This window comes from Mus caroli, chromosome X (genome assembly GCF_900094665.2).
Source record: "Mus caroli chromosome X, CAROLI_EIJ_v1.1, whole genome shotgun sequence".
Taxonomy (NCBI): domain Eukaryota; kingdom Metazoa; phylum Chordata; class Mammalia; order Rodentia; family Muridae; genus Mus; species Mus caroli.
Genome location: NC_034589.1, coordinates 99,749,486 through 99,760,933, shown reverse-complemented (window position 1 = coordinate 99,760,933; position 11,448 = coordinate 99,749,486). Strand labels below are relative to the sequence as shown.

General features: G+C 44.7%; 1 pseudogene; it reads left to right on the top strand.

Annotated features, from left to right (window-relative positions):
- The first annotated feature begins 1,537 nt into the window (after positions 1-1,537).
- Positions 1,538-1,979, top strand: LOC110286329 (annotated as a pseudogene).
- The last annotated feature ends 9,469 nt before the right edge of the window (positions 1,980-11,448 follow it).

Below are 11,448 nucleotides of genomic sequence, written 5' to 3'. Positions count from 1 at the left end.
TCTTCCCTCCTCTTCCCTTCCTCTCCTCCCCTCTTTTTGAGGAGGTGAGCTATAGATGAACTTCAAGGTCTCATGAGTGCCAGTTGTGTGCTCTGCCATTGAGTAACAACTCCAATCAAAGAGTTCCATCTTTAGCTGGGTGTGATGGCACACACCTTAATCCCGGCACTCTGGAGGCAGAAGCAGGGAGATCTCTGTGACTTTGAGGCCAGCCTGGTCTATGCAGCAAGCTTCAGGCTAGCCAGAGCTATGACTGAGAACCTGTTGTTGAAAAAGGAAGGAAGGAAGGAAGGAATAGAAGAGTGTCATCTCTAAAGGAACTCTGATATTTTTATATCTTAGTTGATTAAACATATTCACACTTGTCCACATATTTTGTTTACCACTAATTTCAGGTGTTTTTTTTTTTTTAAAAAAAAACTATTTTAGAGGCTGGAGAGATTGCTCAGTGTTTAAGAGTATGGGCAGCTATTCTGGACCTTGATTTAGTTCCCAGCCCCCATATTGGGCAGCTCACAACCACCAGTAACTCTAGCTCCAGGGTATCATCCTCTTCTGGTCTACAAGAGCACTGAATACACACACATGGTGCATATACATACACGTTGGCATACACACACACACACACACACACACACACACACACACACACACTAAATAACTTTATTTAAATAACTGTTATATAATATCTCCTCTTAAAAGTCATAATTATGACTGTTTTTTTTTTCAGTTAGTGGGGAGAGCAGGGGCAAGCATGAGTGTATAGAGGTCAGATGACACCTTGCAGGTTCTTTTTTTCCTTCATGTGGTTCTAGAGGTTGAACTCAGGTAGTTCTGATTGGCAGAAGGCTCTTTGACCTGTGGAGCTATCCCACCAGTTTGCATTATATAAATTAGCAAGCCTCTAGTTTTGTCAGTGAAAATGTATTGCCAGCATTAGACATGCTAATAATCATCATGGCCAGTGGAAATGGTGATAGTGAAGGGGCCTAGCTCTTCTCATTGGGTGAGAGGTCTTGATTAAGGCAACAGACTGTATACTAAAACAGTCATTTGGAGTACCATTACCTGAGTTCTGGCCATGACCAGGCCCTGGGTCCATCTGCTCACCCACATTAAGAGAAGATGTCATAATATAGAAGAGAGTGGAAAGTGAATCTGTGGACAGTTTTGAACAAATCTGGGGAGCAAGAAATGCTCAGTTGGTCTCTGACCTTCCCTTGGCAGTGGAAAAGATGTTAACAATTAGAAAAAAATAGCCTGGAGTATACATACAGAAATTTAGATGTTGGTTCCTTCATGGGACTGAGAGATGAGTGTTTCTCTTGACCTGAGGTACATTTTCACCCCAGGCACGGGATTTCCTATAGGTAGCCTAACTCCAAGAGGTGCTTACAATGTCAATGTGACACAAGTCATAGTCATTTGAGAGGAGGGAATTTCAACTGATAAAATGCCTCCATAAGATTGGGCTGTTGGAGTCTGGCTAGCAATGAGCTTGAAGGTCCTGGCTTTAACGTTGGGCACATGGTAACTAATGCTATTATTTCTACAGTCTCTGAAGAAAGTTGGTGATGACATTGCCAAGGCTACCAGTGACTGGATAGGTCTCAGAATTACAGTGAAACTGACCATCCAGAACAGACAGGCCCAGATGGAGGTGGTGCCCTCTGCCTCTGCCCTGATCATCAAAGCCCTCAAAGAGCCATCAAGAGACAGGAAGAAGCAGAAGAACACTAACACAGTGGGAACATTACTTTTGATGAAATTGTCAACATTGCCCAGCAGATGAGACACCGGTCTTTGGCTAGAGAACTTTCTGGAACTATCAAGGAGATTCTGGGTACTGCACAGTCTGTGGGCTGCAATGTGGATGGCCGCCACCCTCATGACATCATAGATGACATCAACAGTGGTGCAGTGGAGTGCCCAGCTAGTTAAGAAACAACAAGAAAATATTTCAATAAAAGACTATCTGATAATCAGAAAAAAAAATTCAGGCTGTTGGGCCAGCCTGTAGAAAGAGCATTTTTAAATTACTGATCCACTGGGGAGGGCCAAGCACATCGTGGGTGGTGCCATCTCTGGCCTGGTGGTCCTGGGTTCTATAATAAAGCATGCTGAGCAACCATGGAGAGCAAGCTAGTAAGGAGCACCCCTCTGCATCAGCTCCTACCTCCAGGTTCCTTCCCAGTTTGAGTTCTTATCCTGACTTTCTTTGATGATAACAGTGATATGAAAGTGTAAGCCAAATAAACCCATTTCCCCTCCAAGTTACTTTGGTCATGGTATTTCATCACAGCAATAGTAACCCTAACTAAAACAGTCACTCTGTCTCAGGAAACTTTTTGAGACATGTTCTCTTTATGTAGGCCAGCTCTAGTATTTTGGTAAATTACAGCTATTATACAAGGTGTCTCATTCTGATGATCCTGGAGACCAAGGGCAGTTGAAGAACCAGAAGTTATCAGACCTCTCTCTCTCTCTCTCTCTCTCTCTCTCTCTCTCTCTCTCTCTCTCTCTGTTTTTGTTGTGTTGCCTTGAACTACTGGGTGATCTNTGATCCTGGAGACCAAGGGCAGTTGAAGAACCAGAAAGCACCAGCTCTCTCTCTCTCTCTCTCTCTCTCTCTCTCTCTCTCTCTCTCGGCAGGATTTTGTTGTGTTGCCTTGAACTACTGGGTGATCTTCCTAACTCACAGCAGCCGAGGCCTCAGGTGCTCACCTTTCTCTAGGTTTCAAGAGTAAAGGAGGAAGGGCGAATCAGCCCTGTTGAGACTGCTGGAGTGTGTCCTCCCCACCGGAACCACTCTAAACATAGTGTGAGCTTCTTTGGCTTTCCTGAGGCTCCTTGGCTACTATAATGGGTTTTCTTCCCCCAAAGACAACTGCGGCTCAGTATGTAGACAGTTTCTGGAATGTCACATACTCTATGGTTGGGCTCTGCTATAATTAATGATTTCTTACCTCCGAGGCTTCTCCTCTAGAGAATGGGGTCTGACATGGGTGGAGTCCCCAAATGCCAGATGTCTTGTGGTGACAAATGTTGGCGTCTGATTTCTTGAGAACTGAGTTTCACACTTCAACTAAAAGGCCGTGGCAGGGCGGGGGTAGGGGGTTTGGGGATGGGGCGTGCGGGAGGCATGTATGTTCTCAAGTGCAGTTCTAGACTCCAGGAATATCTCCAAGATGGAATTGTTCTGTTGAGCCTGATGCCCCCTACTTCTGCAGCTCCTTTAGTATGTGTCACACCCCCCTCGAGTCCACTCTTCACTATGCTCTCCTCCAAGAAATACAAACAAACTCAGAGAAATCAGAGAAGACCAGCCGTGGTGTGTGTGTGTGTGTGTGTGTGTGTGTGTGTGTGTGTGTGTGTGTGTATGTGTGTGTGCGTGTGGTCAGAGAACAACTAATTCAGTTATTAAGTAGCCAGGCTTGCAGTGTTAAGTGTTTTTGTCCACTGAACCATCTCCTCACTTCCCCACTGTACTACCATTTTGCAAGGCGTTATTCTTATTAGAGACATTGGGAAACTGTAATGGAAATGTATGTATTCTTCTGTGTGTGCATGTTCTTATGCTCATGTGCTGCTGGAGGCCAGAGGTCAGCCTCTGGTGATGTTTCTCCTCCTTCCTTCCTTCCTTCCTTCCTTCCTTCCTTCCTTCCTTCCTTCCTTCCTTCCTTCCTTCCTTTCTTGACACAAGGTCTCATTATGTAGTCCTGGTTGTCCTGGAGCTCACTGAGTAGATCAGGCTGGCCTGGAACTCACAGAGTTTCACTTGCCTCTGCCTCCCCAAGGGCTGGGATTAAAGGCGTGCACTATCACACCTGGCCCTTGTACTTTTTTTTTCTTATAAATGCATAGGAATCTACAAGTGCTAAAATTAAAATGTTACTTACAAACAAGTGACAATGAGGCTGGAGAACACTCGCTGTTCTTCTGGAGATTCTGAGTTGGGTTCCCTGCACCCACGTCTATCAGCTTACAGCCATATATTACTCCAGCTCCAAGGGATCTGATGCTTTCTCTGGGTGCTCAAGCACACACACACACACACACGAGCACACACACACACAGAAGCACACATTTATTTATTAAGTGTGTTTGTATATAATGTGTACTATATGTGTGTAGGAGCCCATGGAGGTCAGAGAGGCATTGGATTCCTTGGATATTAGAGCAACAGGAATGTGCTGGGAACGGAACCTGGGTTCTGCAAGAACAGAAAGAGGTATGTGAAATCTATCTTCATAAATCTATTATTTTAATTTTTTAATTAAAAAGTTTCATGCAATACATTTTTGTCATATCCTTTCCCTTCCTCCAACTCCTCCCAGTTTTACCCTCAATCCCACATACCAAACTTTGTTTTTTCTCTTTCTAAATCAAACCAAACCAAACCAAATATATTTAAAACTACAAACACACACACACACACACACACACACACACACAACATGGAGTCTGTTTTGCGTTGGCTAACTACTTGTAAGCATGAGGTCTGCCCTGGAACAGTTGATCAATTGATATACCTGGTGTTACCCCATTGGAGAAAACTAACCTCCCCTGTCCCAGCAACTACCAATTGCAAATAGCTCACTGGTTAGGGCTGAGGCTCTGTGTCCATTTCCCCTTCTCACTGCTGAAGTTTTGTTTGCTTTGAACCTGTTCAGGTCTTGTTGTTGTTTCAGAGTCTCTGTGAGCTCACATGAGCCCGTTGTTTATGGAAGACACTCTCATTTCCTCAGAGTTACCTACCACCTCTGGCTCTTACAGTCTTTCACCTCCTTTTCTGCAGAGATGTGTGAGCCTTGAGGGGAGTGGTTTTATAAAGGCATACCATTTAGGACCGAATGCTCCAAAACTTTCCACTCTCTGCTCATTGCCCATTTGTGGATCTCTTTGTAAATTAACACCTACTTTTTAAAAAAGGAAGCTTCTGGGATGAGGGCTGACTGATACAGTGATCAGAACCTCTGGTTGGAACTCTTAGGTCAGACTCCAAGCAGTCCCAGATTAGTAGAATAGGAGGGTGGGTATCAGGCTAGCAGGCAAGGAGGTGTACTTCTATCCTAGCAATATGGTCTTCTACTTCAGGAACCTCCATTAAGCTGTCTGTTTTTAAAAGTGGGCTCAAGGATCATCAAAGAAATGTACTAAATAACACAAGGTGAGTGAGTTAGTTCTTGGCCTACCAAGTAACCTTGATGGTGGACTACAAGCCATACCTTCTTCAATCTTTTGCAGTTCCTGCCCTTGAGTCAATTCTGCAGGGAGAGGAGGAACCTCAGCTGCTCCAGGCCCCTGGGGACTGCCCAGAGAATTAAAGATGTTCTTCTCACTATGTGGTCCAGTTCATCTGCTGGCGCTCTTCCTCTTTTGGACTAAGGTCTACTGGGCACGATCTGCATTTCTTCCTAGCATGCCAAGTTCCTCCTTTGGAAACAATGGTTGAGGCATAGCTGTAAATGGGACTTTTACAGCCAATGTGTTTAATTTGGAGAAATTCTGCTGCCTGCCACCTAAATTCTCTGGCTGTGATGGCAGGTGGCAGCCACTGTACCTGCCTGCGGTCTGGGGGCCTGCATCCCTATTCCTGATCCCTGAGCCCCATATTACTATTAGTCTAGGTGCATTTTTCTATGATGGCACTTCTTCTTTCAGGGCCCAGTCAAAGTGATCATGATAGTAACTCAACCCCATGTCTTTTAGTGTTTAACATCACTTTCCTCCCTACTCATTGCTGTGATGTGGTTCACGTGCAGACACTGAAGTGATAGTGAAAGTGGCAACCCCATCAGCTTGTCTTAAAGCAGGAACCACATCCAGGAACTGTACTCATGATGAGCCTGGTGGGCCTTGATGGACTTTAGATGAATGTTGTTCAGGAATCAAGATAGGGGTGCAGGCTCCCAGACAGCAGGCAGGCAGGCAGGCAGGCACAGTGATGGCGAGTGTGGAGCAGTATCTGTGGTCAGCCTTTCTCAGTTACCTATCTTCCAAGGGAAGTGTCTGAGAAGCTTTGGTTAAGAATTCACAAAAGGAGTTGGGGCTGTGGCTGAGTAGTAGATACAGCACTTATCTATCATGCAGGGGTAGACACTTGAGTCTAGGTACAGCTCCTCCCCATCACCTAAAAAAGGACAGAAAAATCCCCAGTGACTTGGTGATCCATCCTGGAAGAATCTCTTGTCTGGGGTAGCATCTTCTACAGAGACAAGTCTGGTGCTCTAAATCCTGCCCCACACACTGCTGCTGCAGTCCTAACTGTGGGCTACTTCGGATGCATTAGAATGCACTGGTGGCTGCTCTGTCAAGTCTGATGTATTCACAAGAGTTGAGTTTACCTTAGTAGAGTTTAAGGAAAAATGCCCCTTAATTTAACTTAATTAGTCAAATGGCCACATCACCAGAACTCACTATTCTGAAATATATAGTCAGGCTGGAAGAATAATTGTGAGGATTTGACCGTGCCCACGAGCAGATCACTGGGATTGCTGGGCCTACAAGATTTGCCATTTTCCTCATTGCGAAGCAAACTGCTCCCTACTTGACTATAGGGATCAAGCCTCCACAGTATGAAGAGGCCTTTGATTGATAGAGGTTGTTGATTCTCTATCTTTGATTCACTGTCGACATCTACAACATGGCTGTCAGCATTTCTGACTCATAACTTGCCAACTTTTTATGATTATGAAAACAGCAGACCTATTTGTAAGGATTTAGTCTCAAGTGAAAAAACAGATCTGTGCAAATTCCGCCATGAACAAAGGCTTCAGTGCTTAGTGTGTGAATGCTGAGACTATGTAGTGTCATCTACTGAGACTTCCTGCAGGCCTTTCCCCTCTTCTACTTTGTGGTGCTGGGGATTAAACCTGGGGTTCAAATGTACTAGGCAAGCATTTTGCCACTGAGCCATACACATAATCTTGGTAGTCCAGGCTACCCTCAAATTTGTGGAAATCCTCTAGTTTCTTCTTCCTGAGTAGCTACCACACCAGGCTTTCTTCTTTGTTTTCAGGTTTGTTCTAGATCTTAATTTTCCAGAGAAAATTATTTCAGATGAGTGAAATGTTGCTCAATGGAATTCCACAATTTTTCTTGGTGGTTTGGGCCTTTTTTCTTTTCTTCTGGTACCAGTAAAGCCTACTGCTATGGTCAGAGGTGTGTGTGTGTGTGTGTGTGTATGTGTTTGTGTGTGTTGTGGTCAGGTTGTAGAGGTTTAGGCCTAGTTATAGCCAGACTGGCTTAATAGTTCTGTTCTCTAAAGAACAGATGGCATCTAAGAAGAGGCATCGTTTTTGTTGTGGCAGTGGATATGAAAGTCAGTAAATATGCCATTTTCCTCACTGAATATAAGGAGACCACTTGGAATAGATATTTTCCTGCTATCTTTGCTTAAGTTTTCTAAGGGATGGCAGAGGGAACTAACATCTGTTAAATATATAGGTCAGAAAGCATATAGGTTGAACTGGCCCAAAAATTTCTTAAAAATAGTTGACGTCCAGAGACTTTGGAACCCAAGCCAGACACCCGGGAAGAAAAGAGGGGGATCCCAAGGAGGAACAAAGAAAGAACCCTATTTTCTCTTGGGGCATCAATTCATCCTGTGATGGCATCTTACTCATCTTCAAACATCCGGCCATCTTTCTCCCATCCAAATCTTTGCCCCTGTTTCTTTTCTTCCTCTTTTTCATGTCACACCCTTTCCCCACCCCTCTGTCAACACTGTGAGGGATAGTTGGGTAGATAGGATGGTCCAGTACTGGAACAGTATCTTTGAAAGCAGATCCTGCCGCTACTTCTCCATCTCTGTTTGCAGAGCCTCCTGGCTGATGCATTGAGACCCCCCCCCCCACTCTCTCTCCTGTTCATTTTGGAGGCTGAATGAAAGCTCATAGTCTGCAACCCTCTCCTCTGATAACCCTGTTTCTCTGAGCTTTCGCTGACTCACTGGGGAGAATCACACATCTTTTTGGATGGAGCTCTTGGCTGCAGTCAGAAGGCCTGGATCATGCGCTCAAAAGTGATGCTAATTAGAATACTTGGGTTTCTAAGATTTTGCCTCTCACATCCCCAATCCTTTTCCACCTCTGCTCCTCTGGCATCAGTTAACTGAAAACTCACACCCAAGGCTATAGTCTTAGCAGAGGAGCTAAGTTATTGTTTCATTTCTTAAAATAAAAGATATAATCAAAGAGTCCCCAAAAAAGAAGAGGGTGTGTGTGTGGAGGGGGGGTATAGTTCTGGAAGTATAGAACGTTGTGGAAAAAGGTAAGTACTCTGCCCTCAGCTTTCACAGGTCCTTCCACTGAAACTATCATAGTGCTTGGAATGGCATTAAATGTGTGGTTTGGCCAAGAAGCAGCCTGCATGGCAGCAGGTTGTAAGCAGGATGTACCCTCCATTTTATCACTCTTCCCTTAAGGTTGAGCACCAAGCTGCAGCAATCCAGCTTGCTTCGTCTTGTTCAACTGTAAAAGACGCAAGGGTGCAAGCGAGCTGTGTGGAGGCCCCAGCTGCCTTCCCAGGAATGCTGGGGAGATCTGGGAACATGGAGGCTGAGTCATAGTTTGGGAGAAAATTGTGTTTTTATACCCGCAATGCAGGGTGTTGCCATAATATTAATCATTATTATGGTCAAAAACAAACTCACCCCGCAGTTATGACAAAGCTGGGTCTTGGCTCTTTCTTGTTCCTACACTGTCCTTCTCTTACCTTCTGCCTTTGAGAACCACAGTTTAACTCCATATTGTCAGAATGGCCAGTGTTCTTTCTTTTAGTAAAATAAAGAAAAAACTTCAACAGCATTTTACTATATGATTCAGGCTGGCCCGAATCTCCTAGTCCTTATGCCTTATCTTCCGAAGTGGCTGGGACACAGGTGTGCCACCACACCCTCTAGCCAACTGTCTGATATCACTTTAGGGATTCAGGCAAAGTACCTAATTTTATTTTGTTTGTTTTTATTCTATTTTTGTCATACAGAGGATAGAACCCAGTGCTTCACTTATACTAGGTAAGTATTTGGCCATGAGATATACCCCCATTCCAAAGTACCTGATTCATTTCTTAAATTATTATTTTTAATTTTTTTCTGTGTACGGGTGTTTTTCCTGTATGCATGTCTGTGTACTACACATACAGCAAAAGAGGGGACAAGAGCCTCTGGAACTGGAGTTCCAGATGGTTGTTAGCTACTGTGTGTGTGCCTGGTACCTGTGGAGGCCAGTAAAGTCTTTGTGCTCTCTAGAGCTGGAATTACCAGTGATTGTAATCCACCATGTGGGTACTTAGAGTAAAACCTGGGTCCTCTGGAAGAGCTGTCAGTATTCCTAACCATTGCGCCATTTCTCCAGCTGGGAAATACCTATTTGAAGAAAGTGAGGGGTGAAGGTGGGGGCTAGCCAGCAGGGCATGGTGATGCTTGTAATCCCAGTACTCAGGACAGTGAGAAAAGAGAGTGATGAATTTGAGGCCAGTGTCTGAAACACAGCAAGACATGTCTCAAACCCAACCCAACCCAAACCATGTAGACCCAACCAGACATGGTGTTATACACCTACAATACTAGTTGCTAGGGGCAGAGAGTTCAAGGCCAGCTTCAGCAACATAGCAACAACACCTTGTCTCATCCTCCTCATCTTGTCCTCCCCTTAAACCCATAAACCAAAGAGACTTTCCCTATCTGCTCACTAAGACCTAAAGTTCCACCCACTCAAACACTAATGTTCCACAAACCTCATTATTCACTTGGATCTTTCGTTTGCTTCTTTAGGGTCAAGGTCTTGACACATAGCTCAGATTGGCCTTGAGTTCTCCATCTTTTTGTCTCAACCTCTTACTAGGATTATAGGCATGCATTCTCATTCCCAATTAGCTACTTCCATCTTCATATTAATGACCTGTTATGATTATTTCTTCCAGAGAAGGAGACAGGATGAACATAGAGACAATAAGAGTGCACCATACATAACCATAGACAAATAGCATCCTCAAGGAAGAGAAGGTCACAGAGAGGGACTGCCAGGACAGAAGACAACCTGACAGTTTTGCCATAAAGCAATTTTGGACCTATGTTAAGGCCATAGGTGCAGTTGCTGTAGGGTTAGGGGTTGGGTAATGAAGAGACACTGGAAAAACATTTGAAACCAAACTCTCTGTAGTCCAGGCTGGCCTTGAACTTGAGTGCCTTCTGAGTCAGTCTCCTGTGTGCTGGGATTACAGGTGAGACTTATACAAGGCAAGTTACTGAAATTTAATGAACCATGTTCCAGCATGAGGCTCAGGTCCTGGCTGTAGAGCAGGAGTCTGAGTTTAAAAACGAGAAAGATGGGGCCTGGAGAGATGGCTCAACTGTTAAGACCACCGGCTGCTCTTCCAAAGACTGCAGTTCAATTCCCAGAACCCACATGGTAGCTCAGAACTGTCTGTAACAACAGTTCTAGGGGATCTGATTTCCTCCCACAGAAATAAAACATGCAAAACACCAATGCACATAAAATAAAAAAATAAATAAAGCATTTTTAAGAGAGAGAAAGAGGGAGAGAGAGAAGGAGGGGGGCTGTCTGCTCATTTCAGGTAGAGCCACAGGGGCTAGACTTGGCTGCAATGTCTTTGGGCCCTACAGGGTCTGGAAGCTGGGGAATTTAGGTTACTCTTTGCAAATTTAGGTTCAGTGAGAGGCCTGAATTCTAGGACCAAGTGTGCCCTTAGATAGTACCTACTCTGCCAGGCAAGGCCCCTCCCTAGGCAATCTTAGTCATCTTATCCAATGACCCAGAAATCATTTTCTTCTTTTCTGAACCCCACTGTATCTTGACCAAATCAGAAAGTAGGGCAAAATGTTGCTCAACTTGTCCTTTACCTGGACTTAGAGCAAAGCAGATACAACAGCGGAAACATCCCCAGTTATGATCTCCACATCTCTCTCCTTTTGAGTCATGGCTAAATGACACCTCGGAGGGTGTCCTCTCCCTTGTTAGATGTCTAACATCTCTGACCACACTGTGGGTTGTCATCACGAAACTTGTCGCTGGTTAATATTTTCCCATGCCCCGTCTTCTGTGAGCCCCATGAGAAAAACCCCTCACTTTAACTCTCTGGCCTGAATGGGGCAGCATTGGGCAAGCCCTTTCTCTGCCTTCGCTTTGGAGCTTTGTTCAGAGTGTTCTGCACCCTGTGCTGTCTCCTGCCCTGTCCATCTCCCCCTCCTTATCCTGCAATGCTGGAGTCAGTGTTGCTCCCCCGAGGAAGGTGTCCTGGATGATAGCAGCCCAGAATTTTCTTAACTACAGTGTCATTGTTTATGCTTTGGAGTTTGCCCTCCATCCCTGCCTCCTTTCGCCCTTCCTTCTTCTTCATTTTGTTTCTCTCTTCTCTTTTCTCTCTTCTCTCTCTCTCTCTTCTCTCTCTCTTCTCTCTCTCTTCTCTCTCTCTCTTCTCTCT